Source organism: Sturnira hondurensis, unplaced genomic scaffold (genome assembly GCF_014824575.4).
Source record: "Sturnira hondurensis isolate 20B ecotype Veracruz unplaced genomic scaffold, ASM1482457v3 Scaffold0021555, whole genome shotgun sequence".
In the NCBI taxonomy this organism is placed as follows: Eukaryota; Metazoa; Chordata; class Mammalia; order Chiroptera; family Phyllostomidae; genus Sturnira; species Sturnira hondurensis.
Window position 1 is genome coordinate 5,948,978 of NW_028094186.1, and position 25,398 is coordinate 5,974,375.

The window sequence follows — 25,398 nt, forward strand, 5'->3', positions numbered from 1 at the left end:
AGTATAGCCTTTACCTGTGCATTGTAGCGGTCGGCTCTCTTGCCTTGAGTATTATTTCCTCCTGCACTGCCAGCCTGCCCTGAGTGTTTGCTGAGTGCCTGGACCCGGGACTCTGACCCGAATGGGAGGAAGTCCCTGCCTCAAGGAACCCGCAGTCTTGTGGAGGACAGGCGTGGCCATCTAGTTGAGCCTGAACACCGATGGCAGGGACTTTGGGAAGCTTCCTGATCCTGTTCCTTGCCTCAGGGATCCCTTCAAAATCCGATACTATTATAATTTGTTTTTTAACACTTTATTTATTTTTAGAGAGGGGAAGAGGGAGAAAAAGGAGGAAAGAAATATCAGTGTGTGGTTGCCTCTCACGTGGCCTCCACTGGGGACCTGGCCTGCAATCCAGGCATGCGCCCTGATGGGAACCAAACTGGCGACCCTTTGGTTGGCAGCCTGCACTCAGTCCACTGAACTGCCCCAGCCAGGGCGATAGTATTATTATTTTTTAAATTGTGTTTTTCCATTGTTGTAATGTGTTCATTATTGAAAAGTTGGAAAAGTCTAGAAAAGAAAAAAGAAAAAAATCACCCATAATCTTACCCTGCCAGCCGTTACTGTTACCTTTTTGTTTCATTGCTTCAGTGTCTATGTGCATAGTTTTGAAAGGTTTTTCATGGGATTAAGTTCACAATGTCTGTGCTATTTTGATATTTGGCCTTATTTCAGAAGCATTTCTTGATAAAAACCTCATAAACATGTTAAATGCGTTTAATATTTCATCTACAAGTTGCTTAACCTCCCCCGGCCACTGTTGAGCGAGCTGGGGTCTGACTCCCCCGCACGCTTCCCTGCCCGTCTCTGTAGTCTCTGTACCGTCAGTTCCTGTCGCTCACTGCTGTGGTGCCGCAGTGTCACCAAGGCCACGGAACTGGCAGGTGGGTCGGAGCTACTGCTCCTGGGGAAACGCGGGGCAGGGCTCCTGTGAGCCTCTGGTCACAGCATTTTTGTAGTCTGGTAGGTCCCTCACAGAGAAAGACGGGTGCTGCAGGGCTCCAGTTACATGCAGAATCTGAAAGGAAAGCTCACATTCACAGAAACAGCAGAGAATGGTCCCGGGAGCTGCTGGGGAGGGAGCAGGGAGAGGAAGTGACAGGGCATGTAAGCTGTTAGCTGTGAGATGGATGAGGTCTGCTGTGAAACACTTTTAGACACCTTGTGGTACGTGTTTCTGGTTAAGGACACCTTGTTTAGTATAGTCGAGTCATCACCACTGAGGTCACGGCCAACAGCACTGGGACTCCCAGCTGAACGGAGCTTATCTAACCTGGGCTTTCCCTGTGAGAGGCCTCACTGTCAACTTGTGCTTAGGAGCACTGGACAGCACCGTGCTTGGGGCCATTTTTAAACTGTGAAATCTATAAAAAGTACAAAAAACGTGAAAGATGTGGCTGTAAAATGACTGTGAGAGGGGCACTTGTTTCAATGTGAGACCGGAAACAAGGCAAAGAGTGCTGATTGCCTCGTTCAGACTCACCTGAGAATGTGTGCCCCGGTGACTCCCGTCACTTACAGTCGTGTGTCCTTTTATCCCAAGAGCTGAGGGTGCCAAGTGGTTCTCCCAAAGGGGAGCCTCCTGGCACCTCCGAGAAGGCGGTGGAGGGGGGTGTGCAGGCAGAGAGGCTTGCCTTCTGGGGACTGTCCTGGGCTTAGGTGGGGTCACACAAGAGTTTTGGCATCAGAAATAAACTGTAAAGAGCGTTAGCTAGTGTGCCAGTCACATCTTGTTGGGGGGTGCAGGCGCTTACCCAGTCTTCCTGGTCCTTCTGTGTGAGTGGGCTATGAGTGTGCAGATTTGCAGAAAAAGGAAGGCCACTGAAGTTTTTTCTTTTCATATTCTGGTAGGGCTATTAAGAGACAATGGGATTTAGGAAGTAGAACCACTGTTTGAGAACAGAAATTGCACATTGTTTAAGGACTCCGCCTCCTCTGCCCACTGGAACGTCCGTGGTGATGGGATGTTCTGTGTCTGTGTCTAGGCGGCCTCAGCCATCTGTGAAGAGCTGCACTTGAGCACTTGACGTGTGGCTGGTGTGATCAGGAACGGAAGATTTAGTTTTACTTAATTTTAATTAACTTCAATTTATTTTTGATTTGTTTTTAAATGGTTTTTTAAAAATTTTTTAAATTTAATTATTGTTCAAGTACAGTTTTCTGTGTTTTACTCCCATCCCAGCCCACCCCCAGCCCTCCCCACCTCCCTCCCATTTCCACCCCCCTTAGTATTTATCCATGTGTCCTTTTAAATGTTTTATTTATGTTTTAGAGAGAGGGGAAGGGAGGGAGGAAGAGAGGGAGAGAAAAACATTGGTTGTGTCTCTTCCTCACCCCCAACTGGAGACCTGGCCTGCAAACCAGGCATGTGCCCTGACTGGGAATTGAATCATCAACCTTTTAGTTCACAGGTGGGTGCTCGGTCCCATGAGCCACTCCAGCCAGGGCTGATTAACTTAAATAACCACATGTGGCTAGTGGTCATTGAATTGGACAGTGTGGGTCCAGATGAACGTTGACTCCCATTGAGAAGTTGTCTTTTTTTTAAAAAGTATTTTATTTATTTATTTTTTAGAGAGAGGGGAAGGGAAGGAGAAAGAGTGGGAGAGAAACATCAATGTGTGGTTGCCTCTCATGTGTCCCCTACTGGGGACCTGGCCTGCAACCCACGCATGTGCCCTGACTGGGAATTGAACCAGTGACCCTTTACTTCACAGGCCTGTGCTTAATCCACTGAGCTACACCAGCCAGGACGAGAAGTTGTCTTTAACTTAAATTATTCTAGGTAAGAGTCATTGGGAGTAACACCATTAAGTTGGACCTATTTTAAATGATCCATTAGCAGGTTAGATGAATACGTTATTTCATACGAGGTATTTATATACTGCATTCAGTTGGTGCCCACTATTTATAAGGCATTGTGATAAGTGGATAGTCAGTAGTTATCTAACTTCTCCTTGGACCTCAGTTTCCCCATCTGTAATGAGGGTATTGGACTAAGTGGGCTTTTTTTTAAAGTGGACTTTTCAAAGGCCTTTCTTGTACAGTCATTTTCTGTGGTAGCAATAGCACGCATTTGTTGAATACTCCTGTGTGCCGGAAACAGTGTACCAGGCATTATGTAAGTGTGTTATCTCATTTAAGTGCGATAATTTAATCCTCATTCATTCTAATGAGACTGGGGTTGTCTTAGTTCTGTAGGTGAGTACATTGGGGCTCAGGTGGGTTAAGTAACTTACCTGTAGTTACTGTTTCCAGTTAACCGTAGAGTTCAGATTCCCACTGGGATGCCTCGTTCTAGCTCATCTGCAGTTACATCTTTATTTGTGCAGTGGCTGCTAAAAAAATAGATCTGTTTTCATAAACATGTAAAACTCTTGTTTTAAGTGAAAGTTCGGTTGAGTTTTTGTTGTTTTTTCTTTAATAGACTTGACTGTAGCATTCACGTCAGGGGTCAGTGGTTGTGAGCGTCCAGGAGAGGGGAGCAGGGGCCTGGGTGGAGGCCTGCTCCTCTGGCCCGCTCGTGGCCGCCTCCACGCATCGCCATGTGGGGCCTGCTTGGAGCCCACCCCTGCTGGAGCCCTCTGGAGCTGTCTGGAGCCCTGAGCTCAGCTCAGGCCAGGCTGACTCCAGTTTCTGCTGGGGGCTCCGGGGAAGAGAGAGGCAGAGGCAGCATTTGGTCCGAAGACATTCTCTTGTTTCCATGTGCCACGAGGTGAGGGAGACCCACAGCAAGGCCAAGGATTTGGAGCCCAGAAATTGACTACCACGGGCTTACTGGCTGGGCAGCCGGTGCAGGCCGCTTCACCTCTCACAGCCTGTGAGGAGTCGTTCCCATATCCACCAGTAATACTTCTGGAAATGCTCCTGGGACCCTACTCTGTAACTGCGTGGGGTCCAGCAACGAGTAAGAGAAAGATCTGCCCTCATGACGCTTGCATCCTGCTTGGTGATGAGCTTTCCTTTTTCATCCTTGAAATGGGGATGCCAATCTTAGTAATCGACCTCCCCGGTAGTTTTGAAGAGTGAACACGATTCCTGACTCGCACACAGCTCCGGGTACCCCTCCCAAGGGAGGGTTCTGCAAAGCCGGTGCCCTGTCATTTTGTGGACCTCTCCCTAGAGCCCTTGGCTGCCTGCAGCTGGCCTCAGTCGCTGATCCGAGAGGGCAGTTCCAACTTCAGCTAAGCAGAAGGGCAGGTGTTACAGCTGAAGCGCCTAGCACAGTGCCCAGCCTGTGCTGGTCTCCCAGTACGTGGCATTTCTTTCTCCCATTTTGTTATTGGATTAAGAAATACTACTATGTGGAAGCTATGAAGTAGGGGCTGTAAAATGAAGCTGAGCAAGGAGTGGCAGAAAGTTTAAAAAATAAGTAAATCAAAGCAAATTTCCTATTCTCTCTTTTTAAAAATGCTATAATTTCCTTCTTGGTTTTCTGAGTACAGAAGTACTATTTATTCTGCTTAAACAACATAGAAATATGTCACTTTGTAAGTGAAACCACTCCTTAACTCCACTCCCAGAAACACCACAGAGAGTTTGATACACATTTTCTATGTGTGTGCTTATTTTTTAAAAAATAGTTCGACCTATACGGATGGTTATTCCATTTGCCTTTTCTGTTCTTCGGATTCGTTTTCTGGCCTCAAGGAATCAGGGGACTTCATTAAGTAGAATTAGCCTGTCCCGAGGCTGGAAAAGGGAAGCAGGCATCCACTAAGACCCTGGCCTTGAGGGCCTTGGGCAGAGGGGAGAGGGAGAGTCCAGGCGGGGCAGAACCTCCCCCCACCACGCACTCTTACAAAAAACTCTTCAGTGTCTGGCTTATGTCCTGGCTCTCTGTCGTTTGAGTGTGTCGCAGAGAAGTGCATCTCCACGTAGCAGGGGGAGGAGAGCCTGGCCTGCCACTTTCAGAATTAGGCTTCCAGATGTGCTGGAACTGACTTTCATGGGCTGCTTTTTCTGTCTTCTGTTGCACGTTCTCTCAAAGGATCTGTCCACTCTTTTGGATTACAGAGTTCTGATGACTGGCTTTTAGACTGATTGGCTTGTTTGCCCACATGCATGCGATGTTTCTTTATATCAAGGAGTGAGTGGGTGGTAGTGTAGTTAAGGACAAGTGCTGTGAACACCTGAAGTACTTAAAGGTTATTTTAATTGTAAAACTGTAAGGTTGAACCATATGAAATTAGTATTTTGTTGGTGAAAATGGTTGGTCATTGTCAGTTTCATGTGGTTTGACTTAATATTCATTGTGCAAAATTTGGATCTTAAAAGGAAGAATCACTAGTAACTTTCATTTTTTTCTAAGTCCTTTTATTTCTTTTATACATGTTTTTTTTACTGGTTACAGCCACACACCACCTATAATTTATCTTTTTTGAAATTCATGTGACCGCACAGTGAGCTGCCACACTACACACTATTAGAATGACCAGGATCCAGGCTCTGACAGCACCACCTGCCGCACAGGACGAGGAGGAGCGGGAACGCGCACTCTCCTCTGGTGGGAATGGAAGGGGTGCAGCGTTTTGGGAGGCAGTTTGACATTTCTTTGAAGACCGAACGTATTTTACCAGACGATCCGGCAGTTGTGCCCCGTGGTATCGACCCAGCTGAGGTGAAAACTTCCGCACGAAATCCTGCTTTTACAAAATGCGAGTGTTTCCAGCAGCTTTAGTCACAATTGCCAAAACCTGCAATCCACCAAGATGCTTCTCAGTAGGTGGATGAACAGAACAAACAGTGGTACACCAGACACAGAATTGGTCAGCGTGGAAAAAAGCTGCCGCCCTGGGTGGTTGGAGCATCATCCCGTGACTGAAAGGGGTTGCCGATTCGATTCCTGGTCAGGGCACACACCTAGGCTGTAGGTTTGATCCCTGGTCTGGGCGTGTATGGGAGGCAACCAATTGATATTTCTTTCTCACATTGATGTTTTTCTTTCTTCCTTCTTCTTTCTGTTTAAAAAAAAAAAAAAGACATGGAGGAACCTTAAATACACAGTACTAAGTGAAAGGATCCAGTCTGAAAAGGCTACATACCTTGTGATTCCAACTTGATGACATTCTGGAAAAGGCAAAACTGTGGAGAGAGTGAAAAGACCAGTAGGTGTCAGAGGTTAGGGGAGAGGGGGGATGAGTAGGCAGGGCACCGGGAATTCTTAGGGTGGTGAAACTGTTCTGTGTGATAACTCTGTGTGGTGGATACATGTCACTGTGTACGTTTGCCAGATCCATCGAAAGTAACCAGCAGTGAACCCTAATGTGGCCTCCATGCTGGAAGTGAGAGTGAGGTGTCAGTGCAGGTTTGCTGGGCGTAAGCTAAGTGCCACTCTGGTGGGGGTGTTGGTTGCAGGGGGCCGCACGTGAGTGGGGGCGGGAGCCGTATGGGAGATCTCTGTGCCTTCCACTCAGTTTTGCTGTGAACCTAAAACCGCTCTAAAAAGCAAAGCCTATTAAGAGTAATTTACATGACCTAAGACTTCTTCACGTCACTAAGATTCCTTAACGGCCGCTCGGTGGTCCTTAGAGATGATGACAGACACAGCAGTGGCCTCCCTGAGCTTCCATCTCTAGGTCACCTCCAGTGTTTCGCATTGCAAACGGTGTCGTGGTGACGGTGGTCCTTTATGCACTTCTCTGTGTATTTGGGTTCTTTCTTAGGGCAGGCTCCCAGGAGTGACATTATTGCACCCGAGTTTGGACACTTCACACTCTGCACGAGTAATGCACTGTTTTTCCAGTTTCCTGCCTTGTCCTGGTGCTGCCAGCAGTACAGGTGTGCGGTTTCCTGCCTTGTCCTGGTGCCACTGGCAGTACAGGTGGGCAGTTTCTGCCTTGTCGTGTTGCCACCGGTAGTACAGGTGTGCAATTGCCTGCCTTGTCATGTTGCCACCGGCAGTACAGGTGTGCGGTTTCCTGCCTTGTCCTGGTGCCACTGGCAGTACAGGTGTGCAGTTTCTGCCTTGTTGTGATGCCACCGGCAGTACAGGTGTGCAATTGCCTGCCTTGTCCTGGTGCCACTGGCAGTTCAGGTGTGCTTCTACTGCTTCCTCATCAACCTTGAGTGTTTTTCTTCCTTAATTTCTGATGTAATAGGTTTTAAATATTTTTCATTCATAGGTAAAGAGTTGAATATTTTTGTCCACAAGTGTTTGCTAGTTTCACTTACTGCCATTTCTCACCACCTTTGAGCCATGCGTGTGTGTGTGTGTATCAACGCAGAGAGTTCTGGTAAGTGGTGGTGTCGGTGCACACGGTGGATTACACGGTGCCCTCTGAGCCCTTGTTTGGGGAATTAGAGGTGCCTAATTAGTGGGGATCAAGGCAGGCAGCAAGTGCTGTGGGCCTTGTCTGCAGCCCCTGGGGCCCAGTGGTGACTTCTGTTCCATCTTCTTTCTTCAGCTGTTCCGTGAACTCAGCTGAAATTTGAGCACATTACAGTACCGTTAAGGGGCCTAATTAGCCATAAACCCCAGGAAATTAGAAAATTAAAGAGTCCATTAATCCCAAGGCCCCTCCCTTTGTGAATGGCTCTGATTCCCCTTGGTCTGCCCGATTTTGCTGCTGTGCTTTACTTCCAACAAGATTTGGGTAGACTGACAGCCTTTTTTGCTGGAACTTCCTGCTTTTCTGGGGTTAAATGCACCCTTTAAGCCACCCCTCCTCCCCTCCCCCCACCCATTGAGTTAATCTCTAAGTAATAGCACGGAATGCTGGTCATTATTCCATTTCCTGGATGAAAATCCTCAAGAGTGCCTTAAGGTGAGCGTAGTGACCTTTTTTTATGCCTCTTACTCATCTTGTGAGCTAGAGGAACAAAGATGACCTGGGTAATAGCACCTCTCACTGAAGTTGGGTCTCAGGCGAAGTACCCCCATTCCTTCTCTCTGTGAAATGTTAGTGATCTTGGGCTGCATTTTTCAATTCCTGTGGTCTGAGCAGTTCTCGTACTAGACTGCTCTGTCCCCCCTTCTCTGGTAGAAGCGGGGAACGGCGGGGGGGGGGGGCAGCCCAAGTGAAATACCCAAGGTTTGAGGACGTCCTGTGGTGGGATGGGCCGATACTCAGAGACAGGCTGGGCCATGAGCAGAGCCCCTCCCCCGGGGCCGTGCGGTGGGTGGTGGGGCTGGCTCTGCGCTCCTCCGAAGGCCGTTTGCTTATGAACACGCAGGGGAACTCATAACTGGTATCTTGGAAAGGTGTCGCTGTGAGCCAGCCTGTGTGAAAGTGGAAACGCATCTTGTGTGTGGGTGTTTTGTTTGCTCTTCCTGTGGAATACCTGATCCTGCCTTGGATGTGCAGCTGACTCTTCTAAGGGGTTTTATTAGTATTCAGAGACTATTTTTGTATCTGTTTATTTCTCACAGCCTTTTCTCCTCTCTTCAGCTCACTGACTAGAGCAGCAGATTATTGATTTCTCTTAAAATTGTGAGCCTCGCATGTAGGAACCCTATGAAATGCCGGAAATTGGTCTTTTCATGCAAGTAACTTGCTCAGAGTTAGTGACATCTTCATGAGTTAGAAAGTACGTGGCAGCCCCTGGTGCTAGATGTGACCGTGGACCTCCGAGCCTGCCCGCCCTGCTGGAAGGATTTAAGACGAGCAGCACATTCTGGCCCTGGGGCTCTTCTCTCCTCATAGCTCCTCGGTGACTTGTGTGGAACAGGGTTGCAAATCCCGCACTCACTGTGGCAAGTAGATGACGTGAGTGAGTGGGCCGGGCCAACAAGACCCCGGTAGTGGCAGGGCTGTGGTCCTGCTTGTCCTTGGCTGTCATGTGTTACAGGACCAGTTAAACCACGTATGTCGAAGACTGTCCCTCTGTCTGCCCTCAGCCGTGGGTGCCCACGAGGCTCAGGGCTGGCAGCCCTTTTGGGCCCCTCTGCTTCCTGGCCGCTCTGGCTGCAGTCTGGCTTCCTCTTGCCAGTAAGGTTCCGTGAAGCCACAGTTTGAATTCGCCACCCAGCCCCTCCTCCTCCCTTTACCCAGAGTTTCTTTTTCTCTGTGGTTCCTGCTGACGCCTCCAGTTTCCCGCCAGAGGAGCTTGAAGCTGTGGTGGGGAACTTGAGACTGCGCTGCGAACCATCCTTTCCCCAGAGTGGCTCTGCCTCTGCCTTCCCACCTCGAGGCTCCACTCTGGGCAGGAGTACTTTTAAGACGTTTGGAGAAAATTGTGGCAACTTTCTGAAATGCGTTATTGAAGCTTTTGCCATTATGGTAGAGTGCGGGTTTGCAGTCAGGCAGCCTGGCTTTGCTGCCTGGCTGCTGTGTGACCTTGGACAGGTTCTCTCAAATCACTGAGCCTCCCCGGCTGGTGGGATGGTCACGTGAGCCTCACAGGGTTGCAAGGATTGAAGGAAGATTGTATGTAAATGTGTAACCTATGGGAAACAATATTAGTTCTCAGTGATTGTATATCATTTTGTAAAATAAAAGCAGTATGGAATCCCCTCCAAATGTCATTTGCTTAACTTCCCCTGGAGAAGAGTTTTTAAAATGAGGGTGTAGCTGTTACAGGGTGAAACAGGTGACCTTATGGGACAGACCTGCTCTTTGGGGACATGTGTTACGTGGCCAGGGCTTCAGTCTTCCTTCTACCTTGTCAGCTCGGGTGGGAACTGTAAACGCCAAGCAGGGTCACCAGTTATGCCTGGGTTTGTACAGCTTTCCTCGCCAGGGCTTCCCTGATTCCGTCCTTGATTCCTAAGCTTTGTTCCAGGACTTCCTCTGCGAGTGCCTGGCCCTGGGGGGGACCTGGTGCTTACTGCCCAGGGCTCCCCATCCACTGTGGGGGACACACTGTAATCCTGTAAAGCAGCGGGAGGCAGCGCGCATCTTGGTCAGCAGTGCCCGTGTTGGAGCTGCCTGCCTGGGTTTCGGGCCCACCTGTCTTGTCCTCCTTGTTTCTCACTGTCCTCACCTGCAAGCTGGGCATAGGCTCGTTGTTTCGGGGATGAGTTAATGCATCTCCTGCTGCTTTGGCTGCCTGGTTCTCAGGCGGGGCTCAGTAATTGCTTGCTATTAACATCGTAAGAGCCATTGGTTCAGCGAATGTTCACCCATATAGTGAACCACACAAAGTCCCTGCCTTCTTGGAATGAGGCAGATCATAAGCAAACCCAAGCCTTTTCCATGAGAAGCGCTGTGAAGAAATGAAGGAGGGGGATGTGCCAGGACCTGAGAGGAGGGGAAGGTCCTCCAGATGGGCCTTCTGGGTGAGACGGGACTGCTGAGACGGAGCCAGCGCAGGGAGATCTGAGGAGGGGACAGCTGGTGCTGGGCCCTAAGGTGGAGGACTAGAAAGAAGGGTGCTGGGTCAAGCTGCCGGGTCGGCAGGGCTGGATTGCACCTTGGGCACCAGCTTTTGTTCTTGGGGCAATAGGAAGCCCGGGAGGGTTTTAAGCAGGGGAGTAGCGTGATTGTGCATTAGAAAGGGGCTGTGCCAGCGGCTGTGCAGGTGCAGGGTTGTGAGAAGCTAGGTGGAAGCCGTGGGAGTGGTTAAGGTGTCCAGGGAGAGAGGGTGGTATAGTGGAAGCAGGCAGAATTGGGGTGTGTTCGGTCGCAGCACTCGCAGGTCCAGTACTGATTCCAGCTGGGGGTGCCTGGGGTGTGTCTGCTTTGCCTGATGTTCACCCCCAAGAACAGTCACTGGCAGGCCTCCCACTTTGGACGTGCTGACCCCACAGCTTGTGCTCTTCCCACACCTGCCTGAGGCCTCTCGCCGTCCTTGCTGTTCACGGCCCACCGGAGGCATAGCCCACCTGGGGCTGGGAGCCAGCTTGCAGCCTCTTTTTCTCCTCCATTTGTTCCATGATTATTCCCTGGGCATGACTTAAACACTGCGCCAGCCCCTGGTGAAACAGGTGACCAGGAAGTACATCCCCCTTGCTCTCCCAGAGCCTGAGGAGACAGACACTGTAAACAGATGGTCGTGGCTCCTGGAGGGAAGGGTGCTGCCATCGGAGGCCAGAACAGGGGTCAGGGAGGCTGGGCTGGAGCCGAGGGCGTGGCAGCGCAGGTGGAGGAGCAGCACGTACAGAGCCCTGTGGCTGGGAGCTTAGTGGTGAGAGGGCCAGGGTAGGAAACGAGAATGGAGAAGTGGCCGGGACCTTCCTGCCAGGCTGCAGTGCAGGTTTGGTTTGGTTTTGCAGGTTTTGTTTTTATCCTAGGAGCCTTTGAAGGTGTAAGCAATGAGGGGGTGGTTAGTTTTGAGTCTTGAAAAGCTTGCTCGGACCCAGGTGTGGAGAAGGGAGGGTCTGGGGCAGGTGTGGGTTGAGCAGAAGATGCCTGTGGTAGACCAGCTGAGACGTGCTGGTGGCTTGGCAAGGAGCGAAGGTTGGTCTTGGGGGCGGAGAGAAATAATAAAATCATAAATTAAAATGCTTCGTAGCATCACTACTGGCACCTAGTAAATGCTCAATAGATGTTAGCTATTATTTATGTGTAATTATTAGGTTTTGGAGGGAGAAAACCCTGAGGCTGCATTTGGGTATGTTGGGGCCCAGCTACTTCCGAGCCTCCAGAGGGGTGGGAGCTGTAAGTAGGTGACTTGGGTCCACACCGTCCCACGGAAGTGCTCACCAGGGGCCCAGCCTTATCTCAGAGTGATGGTGAGACACTGGGAGCGCCGACCTCACGGAGCCTCGGCTTCCCCTTCTGTGCAGTGGGGCGGCATTGCCTGTCCTGCTTACTCTTGGTGCAGCATGTGCAGGGTGGTAATTAGCATCCTTTTACCTGTTTTCGCGCGTTCCTCTCCCTCCTGTCACCACGTATGAGTTGGGATCAAGGAAAAAACTTTCCTGTCTTGCCCATTCATTACAGGGTTGTGCACTTCCACTCCCAGGCCTTCGGTGCACCGTCCGTGGCCGCAGGTTCCTGTCCTCTGCTCCTTGTCGTCCTTTCCCTGCTCCTATCCGGTTTCTGTCTTCTCCCTCCACGCCCCTTTCTTGTGCCAGGATCCGGCCCCCAGCACCCGTGGTGGGTTCTCTGTGGGCATTTCGGAGCAATTCAGCTGCTGAGGTTTATGAGTTCTTGGATTAAAATGTCGTTAAGTCCTTACAATAAAATATGAACAGCTGGTAATAATGAGAGGAACAATAACAGCTCCTCCCCAAAGCTGATGCGGTGCGTATCAGTTTGCCCCGCAGCGCCTCACTTAGTGGGCAGTGATAACTTCTGCAAACTTTCTAGTTTAGCAGTCTTTCCTTGGCTCTAGATGAGAGCAGTCCCAGCATGCAGGGATGAGTCATGTGATAGCAGAGATAATTCATACAAATAATAAACATCCCTTTCTATTATTCCAAAGACAAACATTGGTGGTGGTGTTGCTGGTTTTTTTCCTAACCTTTTGTGGACTCTGGACCAGTCTTTTCCAAAACAAACGTGGTATCTGCACGTCTGATACTGTTCTTTCCCTGCCTCGTTATCCTTCAGGAGTATAGGATTTTCCAACACAAGCCTGAATATCAGCTGATGTTGCAGCATGGAAAAGGATGGTTTTTATAGGTTTTAGTTTGCAAGGGGTTTTGTACAAGCTTCTTTTCTGGGTTCGGTGAAGGGGCGTGTGAACCTCGGTGTTCTGTCTCCGAGTGCTGCTGCTCCTCCTGGCTCAGGGTGGGCCCTGTTGAGGCGCCTGTGCTCTTAGACCCTGTAACCACGTGCATAGTGAGTGGAATGGACATTTCATATGTCAGGCCTGCTCCCGAAGGGATCACATGATGAACTTTAAAAAGTTTTTTTAAAGTAAAAACTTCTGAGTAACTCTTGCAAGTAGTCTGGGGGGGGGGGGTGTTGGGGAGGGACTNGAGTAACTCTTGCAAGTAGTCGGGGGGGGGGGGTGTTGGGGAGGGACTAGAGTGCTCATGTTTGGTTTCCTAAAGCAGGGCCCACCTCTGCCATGAGTCAGGAGGCGGCATCACAGCTGGGTTCTGCTTGGAGACCGTCTACTGTTGGCCTCTGAGAGCGCCTCTTGGGAAGCACTTCAGTGTCCAGAGTTGCATGTGGATGCTTGCTCTCCGCTGGTCCAGCCTGTAATGTGCAGCGATGCCGTCTCTCACCCAGCTGAGCCACCTGAGGTCGAGCTTTTGTCCTGATGGGGACAACTGGCAGAGTGCCTGTTCCAAGACCACCTTACCACTCTCTTCACCTAGACTGCAGTGTACCCAGATGGCAGCCACACCCTTTCACTTGGATTCAACGCTGGAAAACAGACTGTTCCTACATACGGCTTTGGGGGGGAGGGGCTGAAGCTTGCTTCCAAGACCGTCAGCATCAGTTGGTCTGTGAACTTGGACTGAGTTAAGGACACTGGGGGGATAATTGACCCCGGCGGCTCAGGTTTGTGATGTGCACAGGCATACTGAGAGCCACGTTGTTGTCATTTCAATGTCAAGTGTGCTCCCTTCTCCCTGTCCAAGGTAGTTGAAAAGAAATGAAGTGGCCCAGAAAGAGGAAGGTGGTGGTGATGGTGCCCTATCTTCACCTGGAGCTTGGTCTGTAAGGGAAATAGGGGGTCTGGGAAGGAATGTGGGCCCTGGAGTCCAGCGGTCTTGATTCGAGCCTTTCATCAGCCTCCTCCAGGCACCATGCTCTGGACAAGCTCCTGAACCTCATTTTCTCTCTCTCGCTCACCAGCAAGTTAGAAAGAGCTGTCCCAGTGTGTGTACATGCGTAGTAGGGTGGGCATCAAACAGTGGTGGCTGTTATGAATAAGGACTGGGGCCCCTGGAAAGGATGCAATTATTTGGATGCCGGATTTTGTTCCAGGAGCCATACCTCTGCCCTCATTTCATCCTGCCACGCCTCTGAGATTGGTGGCAGAGTGCCCACCTCACAGGTTGAGGAATATGTGTGCGGCGGTGGCGGCAACTGCCTGGGGCTAATCACTGGGAGTCCCTAGTTCCAGCACACTGAATGTCTTTCTTTAAGGCTTGGAAAATAATAATCGTTATTGTCCACTTCTGGTTTTGTAAATTGTGGAAAATTAGCAAAGTATAAAAAGAAATAATTACCTTAATCTTACTACTTAGACAAAACATTTGTTATTTTGGAGTGTTTCCCTTGCCTTTTATTATAGTTTTATGGTGGATGAATACATAGACATGTAAATATTATGTTAATGTCATAATTTATTATATCAATTATTATATTTTTAAAGATTATTCATTTATTTTTAGAGAGGGGAAGGGAGGGAGAAAGAGAGGGAGAGAAACATCAGTATGTGGTTGCCTCTCAAACACCCCTAACTGGGGACCTGTCCTGCAACCCAGGCATGTGCCCTGACTGGGAATCGAACTGGTGACTGTTTGGTTCGCAGGCCGGTGCTCAGTCTGCTGAACCACACCATCCGGGGCTTGTAATGATTACTCTGTTATGGGTGGCAGTGTGGCATGGCAGTTAAACATACGGCTCTGGGCTCACACCCCAGTCTTACATACGAGCTTCGTGATCTTTGGTGAGTCCCTTCACCTCTTTGTATGTCAGTCCTCTCCTCTGCGAAGCAGGTTTAATAACAGAAGCAACCTTATAGGCGTGTAAGGGGATTGGATGAGGTAATGCTTAGTAAAGTCCTTAGGGCAGTGTCTGGCCCACCGAAAACCCTTTGCTGGCATAGTTATTGTTATAATCCTGGTCACCGTTGTTGTATATTATTACTGTTGTCTTTGTAAACCTGATTTTAGCTGTTTTGTAATAATTACATTGCACAGGCATATTGTAATTCACATTGATGACTTGCTTATTCTTTCATTACCTGTTTTTTAAAGATTGATTTTTTTTATTTTTAGAGAGATGGGGGAGGAAGGGAGAAAGGGAGAGAAACATCAGTGTGGGAGAGATGCATAGATTGGTTGCCTCTCGAATACCCCCAGCTGGGGACCTTGCCTGCGACCCAAGCATGTGCCCTGACTGGGAATCGAATTGGTGACCTTTCGGTTCACAGGCCTGCACTCAATCCACTGAGCCACACCCTCCAGGGCTCTTTCATTGTCTTGAGTGTGCTGTGAGATAAGGTCCAGTGTGTCAGCGCCTTCAGTCTGAGACAGTGCAGCACATGTCACAACCCTCGCCATCCCCTCCGCTGCGTGCTAGGCCCTGATTCACATCTTGTCAGACTGGTGCGTTTCTTTTTCTTGGCTGTCGCCAGATTTTCAAACATCAAGACCCGACTTTGTTCTTTTACCCCTGGTCTGGCTTTGGAAAGCGTGGCCTCTTGGTCCTGCTCAGGGATACAAGTGCACTTTGTGCCCGTCAGCTGTACACTGATTGCAGGGTCAGGAGGTTTGGCTGAGCACGCAGCTGCTGGGGTCTCATCTGCAAATGAAAACCACCTGGTCGGCTGCTCTGGTCAGATGGAAGCCAGATGGGAGAAGTCAGGAGGGGGCACTGGGCAGGCTGGAACAGCGTCATGTCATCTTTTCGAGTCCTCGGCCTCTTTGGCCTTTAACCCAGCATCTCTTCCGGAGCCCAGGTAGTACCAGGATACAGGGTTCTCCCACTCAGGCCATGGCCAGCCAAAAAGAGGTGACCCAGAACCTAGAGAGGTGCCGTGCATGTCAGATCAGATGGAAGAGGAGGAGCAACAGATGGCCAAGTGGCCACCAGGGTGGAAACGTTAAACTGTCACCGAGAGTGGAGATGGGAAGGTTAAGTAGCAAGTTGGATGGTAGCGAAGTTAGTGGGGTTCACATGGCGCATGGTAGGAGAGGGTTTTGTTTATCTTTTAAGATTGTATTTATTTATTTTTAGAGAGGGGGAAGGGAGGGAGAAAGAAGGGGAGAGAAACATTGATTGGTTGCCTCTCACGCACGCCCTGGCAGGGACCGAAACTGCAACGCCAGGCCTGTGCCCTAACTGGGAACCTAGCCAGCCACCTTTCTTTTTGCCGAGGACGCCCAACAAGGTGAGCCACACTGGTCAGGGCAGTTTATGAGCAGGCCAGTGATTAAAATTGACAGAGTGAAAACAGTCCCCCCAGGAAATGTCTTGGCTAAGTGACAAGTTGATTAGGTTACCAGGCAACCTCTAAGGTGAGTCATTTGCAGTTGAATGAAGGAAACAATTACCATAGGTAAGAGGTGGAAAAACACTTTGCATCTTTCTTTGGTCTAAGTGATCTCAGCTGCCACCAGGTTTTGATTGTGCTTCAGAGAGGGAGAAGTTGGGAGTGTTTTTATCTCCGGGCTTTGTAGATTAAGGGGGGCGGGGGGGGTCACTGGAGTGCAAAGTCATGTATTCATTTTGGTCTCTAAACAGTCCTCACCTTGGGGCAATAAAAGTAGAAAAATATTCATCAAATACCCAATAGAGTGGGAGGGAAAGGGGAGGAGATAGCCCATTGGAATTGATTTACAACTAAGAGTAAAATTTCTGCTCTGGAAAGGAATAACTCCCTCACAGGTGGAACGTACCAGGAGAGAAAGTCGACACTGTGGATGTTTACTTTCACCTTTGGAGCCGCCCCAGCCTCCAGCGCCAGCACATGCTGCCGTGCCTGCTGCTGGAGCACCTGGCTCTGCAGCCCTGACCTTGCACTGATTCCGTGGAGATTATTGGGCTTCCCTTCTCCGTGGCCCATGGCCCACATGGCCCTGCCCCTTAACACTTACTTGATTGGCTGATAGTTTGGCTGGCTGTTAGCCCTCCGGAGGAAACCAGCGCCGTCCCCCCCCACACACACACCTGGTGCCTGGGAGGCACTCCTGTGCCCCACCCACCCCAAGGCAGAGGAGGTTGCACAGTCACCTCTGTGTTAGCTCTGTCTTCGCCCCTTTCCCCACATTGAAGAAGGCCAGGTGTGAGTGTCATACTTAGAGAGCTAACATCGAACCTGCTTTAATTCTTAAATATGAAATACAAACTTTCTACTTCCAACTACGGTTAGTTGTGAAACAGCTTAGGTGCTGCTAGCTTACTAAGAGTGGCACGGGACTCTAGTTGAGGCCACGAAGCGGAAGAGCCGGGGGCTCCTGAGCCGCTGTGGGCCCCCTTCCGCCAGTCCTCAGCCGGGCTCTGGCTAGACAGACTGCTGCGATCCTGACCCGGGGTGGAGGGGGTGGATCTCTGGGGCACGTTTCAATTAACCTCATAGCTGAAAATCGTTGAGCTGGATTGCAGCCTCCACAGAATACTCTTAGGAAGGCTCAAAGGTCTCGTGTTTCCAGCTTCCTTCTAGGGGATGTCCGATCCCTCGGGGGTTAGGTCAGCTCCTTCTCAGTGTCTGTCGAGGCCGACTAAGGTTTGATTTTAAATTTATCAGTATTTTTCTTTCCCACGTTAAAACAGCAACACCAAACAACGACAGCATCCGTATTTCCCAAAGAATGGTAAGAAGATTAGCATGCTCCCAGCACAGATGACTCAGTGAGGGCTGAGAGAGGGGGCGCCCCTCCAGGGCCGCCAGGGCCCTGAGTGTGGCAGCTGTCATTTTTTGATCAGTGGAGTTGTGATTGGAGAAAGCATATTCAGAATTAGAATTTACGTGTCTGGAAAATGAAGTAAATCTTACCTTGTACACAGTACAAGTCCTAGAGGATAACGCTGACAAAACCAGTTAGCATAAATTTTTAGAGATGGAGAAATGCTTTCATAAAAAATTTGGAGAGTTCAAGAATATAGATAAAAGGAGAAAAAATCACTTAGTCTTTCTACTCAAAGAGAAACACTGTTAACATTTTCTTTTAAAGATTTTATTTATTTTTAGAGAGAGGGCACAGGAGGGAGAAAGAGGGGGAGAGAAACATCAGTGTGGGGTTGCCTCTTGCGCGCCCCCTACTGGGGACCTGGCCTGCAACCCAAGGCATGTGCCCTGACTGGGTGATTCTTCGGTTTGCAGGCTGGTGCTCAGTCTGAGCCACACCAGCCAGGGCCTAACATTTTTATATATTGTTTCTCTCCAGGATTTGGGCTTTTTCTTTTTCTTGGGTGAGATTAAAATTTTATATCCAACCTTGCTAATTTAACCTAAAGTAGGTAACTTCCCTTGTTTTTAAGGACACTATACAAACATCACGTACAGACTGCGGTCGTTTCCTTCTTGTCAGGGCGGCGTTTCCATTTTCTGCAGCACGACAGTGGGCACCTGGTGTGTGTGTTTGAGTGAAGCCTTGAGGGTTGATTCCTAGAAGGGTGTGAGGACGTGACAAAGCCTCTGAACACAACTGCCGGTCACTTGCTAAGAGAAGTGTGCTCCTCTGCACCGTCGCAGGCACCCAGCCTGCTTTCCCGTTCTGTGGCCGCGGTGCTCTTTATGTAACGCCCGATCCGTTCTCCTCTTCCAGATGGCTCGCTGTCATCTGGTGCCCCTTCACTCAGCCGTTCATTTTTCCCTCATTTTTCCCTCTGAGTACCTCCAGGCAGTAACATCTCGCCACCGGCACCTTTAAACTTTCTGTTGAACAAGAGCCTTATTCTAGGTTTTCCTGCCCACGGTGCATCTGGAACTTTGTGAGATGTTTGGGCACCTGAGCCAGGGCAAGTGGAGACAAGCGGTGTCTCTTCCACCACTTGTCTTTGAGGCGAACCTGGCCAGCATTTTCCTCTGTCCTGTGTCCATTGCAACTGGCCTCTCTCCCCTTTACACTCACATGACCTGGGGAACCTCTGTGCAGACGGCTTGTCCAGGGATTCCCGTGCGGCTTCCAGTTTCCTCCGTTCCTACCACGTGGTCTCACCGTGGGCTCTGGACAGGGGCAGTGCCAGATCCCAGGGCTGCCTCCCTCACCCTCCGGGCTGAGGCTCTGTACTGCCATTGCCGCCAGCCCTGGGCACTGGGTTTGGGCCTTTCGGCTGCTTTATGGAGGTATACATTATGTGTCATCAAATTCCCAGTTTTAGCCTACGGTTCCATTTGTGAAGTTTGAGTACGTTTGCAGAGTCGAGGAGCCACCCCCAGCCCCTCAAACGGCCTTTCCAGGCCCCACACAGGTCCCTTGTGCCCAGCGGCGGTTGCTCTCCGTTGCCCTCCCCCCCACGAGTCTTTCTTCTTGGGACGTTTCCTATAGATGGAGTCATACGCACTGGCTTTGAAGGAAATTATTTGATTCTGAAAGAACGCTTGTTGGAAACATCTGGAAGAATGGGAGCCAAATTATTAGTAGTAGTCGCCGTTGGGGAGTGATTACCTCTGGGTGGTGGGGTCACAGAGGGACTTTTGTTTCTGCGATGCCGCAGCCTGTTTCAGAGAGCCTCTGTGACATCGTAATCAGAGGGACGGGGGAAGGACTTGTCTCATTTGCGGAAAATGCAGAAAAGAGTGTCAAGAGAATGAAAAAAATCACTCAGAATTCTTCCTCTCGTGGATAAAAATTGACCTTTTTGGTGTTTACTTTTTTACTCTTTGAGCACATTTTTAAAATGTAGCCTTCAGATTTTTTAAGTTTTGCATCCTGCTTTTTCTTTCTGGCACCACGTAAGTCTTTTTCTCCCGTACGTCAAACGCCTTTGCAAGCTTCCTGTCGGTAACTGTGCAATAGTAGTCCTCGTGCGGTTGTGCCGTTGCTTGCCCACACTGGGCATCCAGGCTGTCCCTGCCCTTAGCTGCTGTGACTGATGCGGAAAGGAGCATCTGTGCCTAGTCCTGGTGTCAGACCAGCGCAGGAGTCTGGGCCAGAGGCTCTGTACCTGAAAGTAATTGTTTTCTCCCAATTTAGGCCCCCCTTCCAAATACACACACAAAACTGCTTTCTAGATCTCCTCTGAATTTTATCTACTTCTTGAAAGTGCATACTTTGGCCCCAGGATCAGGTCTAGATTTCCAGGAGATGGCTCCTCTATGTCAGGTCGAGGTGTGAGGTGGGAAGTGACAGGGAAGTGAGCGGAGAAGCCAGCCCAGGGCCTGTGACGACGGCAGTGCCCTGAGGAGCCAGGGTGTAGTTCATTTTAGCAAAACAGTGATTTATCACTGAGACAGATCTAGGCATGTTTCGTTTTCTGGAAATAATCCCTTTCATTCATCCTCCGTTTTCAGTAAAGGTTAGTGTGTTCGTGTGATTGGTGGTGGGGGCAGCACAGGTGTCTGACTGTGGGACCTCGGTTCTGGGCCGTAGGAACACTGGGGCGGCAGCCCTGGGGGACCGGACGTCCGCCAGGCCTTGGGGGAGAGAGGCTGAGGATGTTTCCGCGGACGTCCCTTTCCCGTTGGACACTCTCTCACCAAAGGCTATCAGTGATCAAAAATCTGAACAGAGGCTTTCAACCTTCGACATTTGGGGGAGCAGAGGGGTTCTCTGTGCCCAGCAGATAATGTGTTCAAACTTTTGTTTGTATTGTGCATTTTTCCGGGGTGAGGGTCTGTGTAAACCCTTCATCGCTTTATCTCTGGCCTAATGGGGTAGGAGCCTTGAACTGCCCCCTGAGCGTTTCGTGTCTTCCTTCAAGAGGAAGGCCATCCCTGGTACGTGTCCCACACTGCAGCCACCCCACAGCCACTTCACGTTAGCCAGGCGACCCAGCCTTTGCATTCCAGTTTCCTCGTCTGTGAAGTGCTAGACACTGGGGAGGCATTCCCCATGAATTTCGGCCCATGCAGTTTGTCAGGGCAGCCGGGGAGCAGAAACTGACCTGAGAGACCTTGTGTCTTGCTCACAGCTGGACCCCACAGCGGGTGATGTTAATGTGGTTCTACTGTACAGTGTCTTATTTATCTTAAAAGTGAGAATGGATTAAAAAAATCCTTTTCTTAAAGACAAACTCATCATAAGGAAGGGTTTAGTTATTTTAAATGTGTTGTGGGTGGCAGGGGGAGGCGCCAAATCAAACCGGTGCTGGACACGGACATGCTCACACCCCGTGTGCCCTGTGAGGGTGTGTGCGGACAACTCAGACCGCTGTAGTGCCGCCGGTGTGCAGGCAGTTGCCACAGACAGAGGGGCTGTATTTTTATGATGTGTAGAAGGCAGCTGAGCTAAAGCCAGGAGCGACGGGACTCTCCCCAAACAAACCAGAGCTGGAGATTCTAGGGTGCCTGGTGGCATCGTTACAGGACACCAACGAAAGCAGGGTTCCAAGTTGCAGGGTTGGGTGGTGGGTTTTGAGGACCCTGGTTTTTTGGTCCTTCAACACCTGGTTGCCGCAGAGCATCATTCAGGGTTTCCTTTCGCTCCTCTTCCCTGGACCCACTGCCAGGGAGAGAATGCCGCCTAATGTCCAGGAAACATTAGGCTCATTTAGGCCTCGAAGCTTTCGTGAGCCTGGCCCTAGGTGGGGCTTGATGCAAGAGAGTGTTGATTTAAATCTCTATGGAAAATTTTAAGCAGGTGATACAGTGAGCCCCGTTTACTTACACGGCCAATCTTGTTCAGTCCATATGCCGCACCCCGCCCTCCCTGGCTGAGAGTAGTTAGCGTCGGGTCCTTGGTTTCGTGTTAACAAGCAGTCTGGGTCTCTGTGTGCTGGCGACAGAATTCCCCCGCACCCCGTACCGACACGTAAGCAGTATTGTGAAAGGGGGCGAATATGCCCATCCCCACCCTCCAATCAGTGGCGGCTTAAAAAAATTTTTTTAAACAAGTTATTTAGTTTCAGAGGGGAAGGGAGGAAGAAAGAGAGGGAGAGCAACATCAGTGTGTAATCAATTGTCTCTTGCATATATCTCCACGTGGAGACCTGGCCAGCACCCCAGGCATGTGCCCCGGCAGGGGATTGAACTGGTGACTTCTCAGTTTGCAGGCTGGCGCTCAGTCACCTGAGCCACACCAGCCAGGGCTGGCTTGTTTTTTATAGGCCTGCTGGGTGCTCAGTGGCGTTAAATGAATGGGCTCTGAGCACTCCTACTGGGCCAATGGGGCTTTCTCTTTCTGCCTTGAAATGCTTCTCTCCCCTGGCTGGCTGGGCAACAAAGCTGAGACCGAGAGAAAATGCAGTGTTCCTGAGGTCACCACCCACACCCGCGTTACTTCCTAGTAGAGTTCTGAAGTACGAGAACTCCTGTGTGCTCAGGTCACCAGTGTGCCACGTGTCCCCACCCTCTGAATTCAGGGAGGGGGTGACCTCAGGCTGTAGCCAGTGGTGAACCAACTGGGATTCACTCTTCTGTATCTTTCCTTCCTGCGGATTACTATATGATATACATTTTCTAATTGCATTAACTAGTCTGTCAAAGTTTGGTTTTTATTGTAATTGTCTTGAGGGTGAGCTAGAGTAAATTAGTAGCGTCGGCTGCAGTAACACCCACGCGGAGACGAGGTCACTGTGCTTAGGGGGCCTCAGCTGGGACGGCACCCGACTCGGCCTGCTCCCGTCGTTCGCTGGTGCACACTGCATGCTCTAGCAAGTGGCCGCTCCCTGCTCCGGGCCCAGTGTGGCCATCCGGGGCAGCTGGCCTTAGGCTGGACTGAAATTCACCCCTTCACTGTGAGGCAAGGTTGGCTGAGCTGCCAGGGATGGATTTCGGGAGAAACGCTTAATCTGCATAAGAGAGCAAGTTGTTTTTACATCCTCTCTCCCAGCATCTTATTTCTAACACATACTCATCACAAATGTACCCTTTATTAAAGTGTCTCCTGAATGGTTGTGCCTGGAAGTACTTCCTTCCTAAGCAGCTTACTGGGCTTGTCAGTGGTACATGTATGTTTTACTTGGGCTGCTGGCAGAATTGGTAGCACCCACTGCCTGGTTGTGCCTTGTCGTTCCTGGGCAGAGGGTGTGATGGCAGCTGGAGAGGGTGCCAAAGTACTAGGTGTTGGGACCTCGATTCCCTCAAATCAGCAAGACCACCACACAGGTTCCAGGGGCCGAATCTAACAGGAATAAGGGTGAAGATGAGTGATGTGTAATAAAGCGCCCATTGAGTGCGGGATTAATCCTAGGAACACCCGCGGGTAAGTGGTCTCAGAGTTGTGTGGTAGGCAGGACACAGGCAGAACGTGGAGCGTTCGGCCGGAAAGTGAACTGCTCGCTAGTGAGGGAGACGTGATGGCTTGCTTCAGTCGTGTAAAGGGCTGCTGCGTGGCCAAGAACTTGCTCATCTTGGGGTGGCTGCAGGGGGCAGGCGGACAGTGGAGGCGCAAGGAAGAGCATTCCACAGCAGCGCTACCCTGGTGCCTGGGAGTTTCCCTGCTTTGGTGACGACTCTGGTGGTGCCCGGTGAAGACGCAGGGCTTTAGGGGGTTTGTAGGGGAAGCGGGACTCTGCGGTCACTGCATTTCTGTGATTCCTTAGGGTTCAGACTTGATGGGCGACACCATTGTGCCCCATGTTGATGCAGATGGGGGCAGTGCTCCACGGGAGAGGGCTGTGGTCTGCTAGGGTAGTTCATGACTTCGGCTCCCGTCAGAGCCTTTGCGCGCCCAGGGCAGCCCTGCCCTTCACCTCACCTTTCTGTGTGGGAGTTTTGGGAATACCTGCCAAGGGAGACGTGTTGTTCTCTGTCTCTCTGACGGGCTGGGCGAGGCCAGGAGACTTCTTTCCCACAGGCATCTCTTCTCCAGGGTGTGCCACCACCCTTCATACCTTGAACTTTTGTGGTCTCTAGTGGAGCTCGCTCATTTTTACTTCCTGCAAGAATGAATCCTGGCTGATGAGTAAATCTGTTTCTCATCATCGATTGGAAACGGATTCCTACCCCTGCTCCCTTGCTCTGGATTTAATCTTCCTATAAGAGTCAGCTAAGATTTTCCTCCATCAAGGGACGTCCCAACTTTGTCCAGCTGCCCACTATTAGATATAAGGAAAGCCAAAAGGAAGAGAGCCGGGCAACCCTCACTGGTGACCTTGAAGGCTGCCCAGGGTCCGTCAGCCTCTGGTTGGAGGTCAGGCACACGTCTGTGCTGTTGCCTCCTTTGAGCAGCTGGTGTCCTGGTCCCTACGCAGCAAGTTCTCGCTACGAAGAGCGTCACTAGTGAAGCAGTGCAGGAGGGCGGAGAAAGGAGAACGGATCCGGTTCTGGTTCCCGTGTGCGCTCGGGCGAGTCTGGGGCCTCAGAGAGCAGTGAGTGGGCGGCATTTTCACGGCACCTCGGTGTGCTGCTCTGCCCTGAGACGCTTGGGAAACCTCGTTCCACTCAGCATGCTCTGGGTTTCCTTAAGTTTACTTCCTAATTGAATTTTCTCATTAAATCCTGCTTTTCCCGGAGCCGTGGGCCAGCAGTGCACTTCTGAGGTGGTAGGAGACCGGCCAGCTCCCCTTTTCTCTGTCCTCTGACTTCATTGGAGCGTGACCGAAGTGCACGAAGCAGCACATACTCAGAGTGGACGACTGGGTTGTTTTTGTTTGTTTTGTGATAACGCGTGCCATCTGCTGCCTGCACCCCCGTCCCTCCTGTGTCGGAGCCTGCTCTCCCCAGCTCTCCAGCCCCCGCGTGCGCAGCGACTCCAGCTGGCAGGGCTGTCACAGCATTCCCGTAAGCATTCCCACGGTCCTTTAAGTGAGGAGCGTGACCTCAGAACCATGTGCCCGGTCCCCTCCCTGATGTAGGAGGGGGTGGGAGGTAAGAACAATACTTGGATGGATGGATTCCCTGTCTGGGGCACTGCTGGAAAGCTGAGCATTTGCAGGCCATCCAAACATTGGCGTTCTCCTGGGATCCAAGGGTTACGGGTGGAAAATGAATTGATTTCTACCTTCGTGGTAGAGGAACTTGCCCAGCAAAATAGCCCCCTCTGCTTTTTCTGAGCTCTCCCGTGGTGTCTCGCATTCGCTTTGGTCATGGAACTTCTGAGCTAAGTCTAAGAAAATTGGCAGATTAAAGCAAAGATGTTTTCTCTTTGTGTCGGGAAGCTCTCCCTCTGCTGAATTCCGAGCCTGGCTCTGCCGAGGTCCCTGGTAAACAGTTGGCTCCCTCCCTCTGGGCAGGGGAGTATGGGGATGGCGCGGTGCTAGTTTTGGAACACTGGAAGGCTGTCTCGCTGTGACTGCACCTGGAGTAAGTTTCACTGCCCGTTGTGTTCCATCTCTGGTCACTTTTCTGGTGGTAGAGGCCCCCCGCCGCAAACCTTTCAGACTGTGCGGAAGGCGCATGGCTTTCTGGGCTGGTCACTTTGGCATTCTGTATCTATTCCCATGACCGAGAGACAGGAAAGAATTGATGTTGCCCTTCATTCTTGGGGCTCACTTGTCCTCCGTGGCTCCAGCTGTGGTGTAGGTGAGGAACTTACTAACCAGAGGCGATGGGGGTAATGACACCTCAGCCTTGACTCACTCAGTTCCGTGTCCTCGAATTTCTCAGAAGCGAGTAATGAGAACCAGAGTGACCTTACTTATATTCCTGGAAGATGCTACTCGCTTCCAGTCCCATATTTTAAGACTCTTTGCTTTTAATAACAATCATTAGAGAATTTATATGCCTGGATGAGAAGCAGTTTTATCTATCACAAAATGGCAAAACACTGTTCTGGGAAGTTGAGCAATCAAATTCATG

The 25,398-nt window shown here is 50.5% G+C and overlaps 1 protein-coding gene across 1 annotated transcript in view; it reads left to right on the forward strand.

Moving 5' to 3' along the window:
* Nucleotides 1-25,398, forward strand: part of CAPZB (capping actin protein of muscle Z-line subunit beta) — a 126,286-nt gene that overhangs the window by 14,450 nt on the left and 86,438 nt on the right. The gene's annotated exons all lie outside the window — the stretch shown is intronic.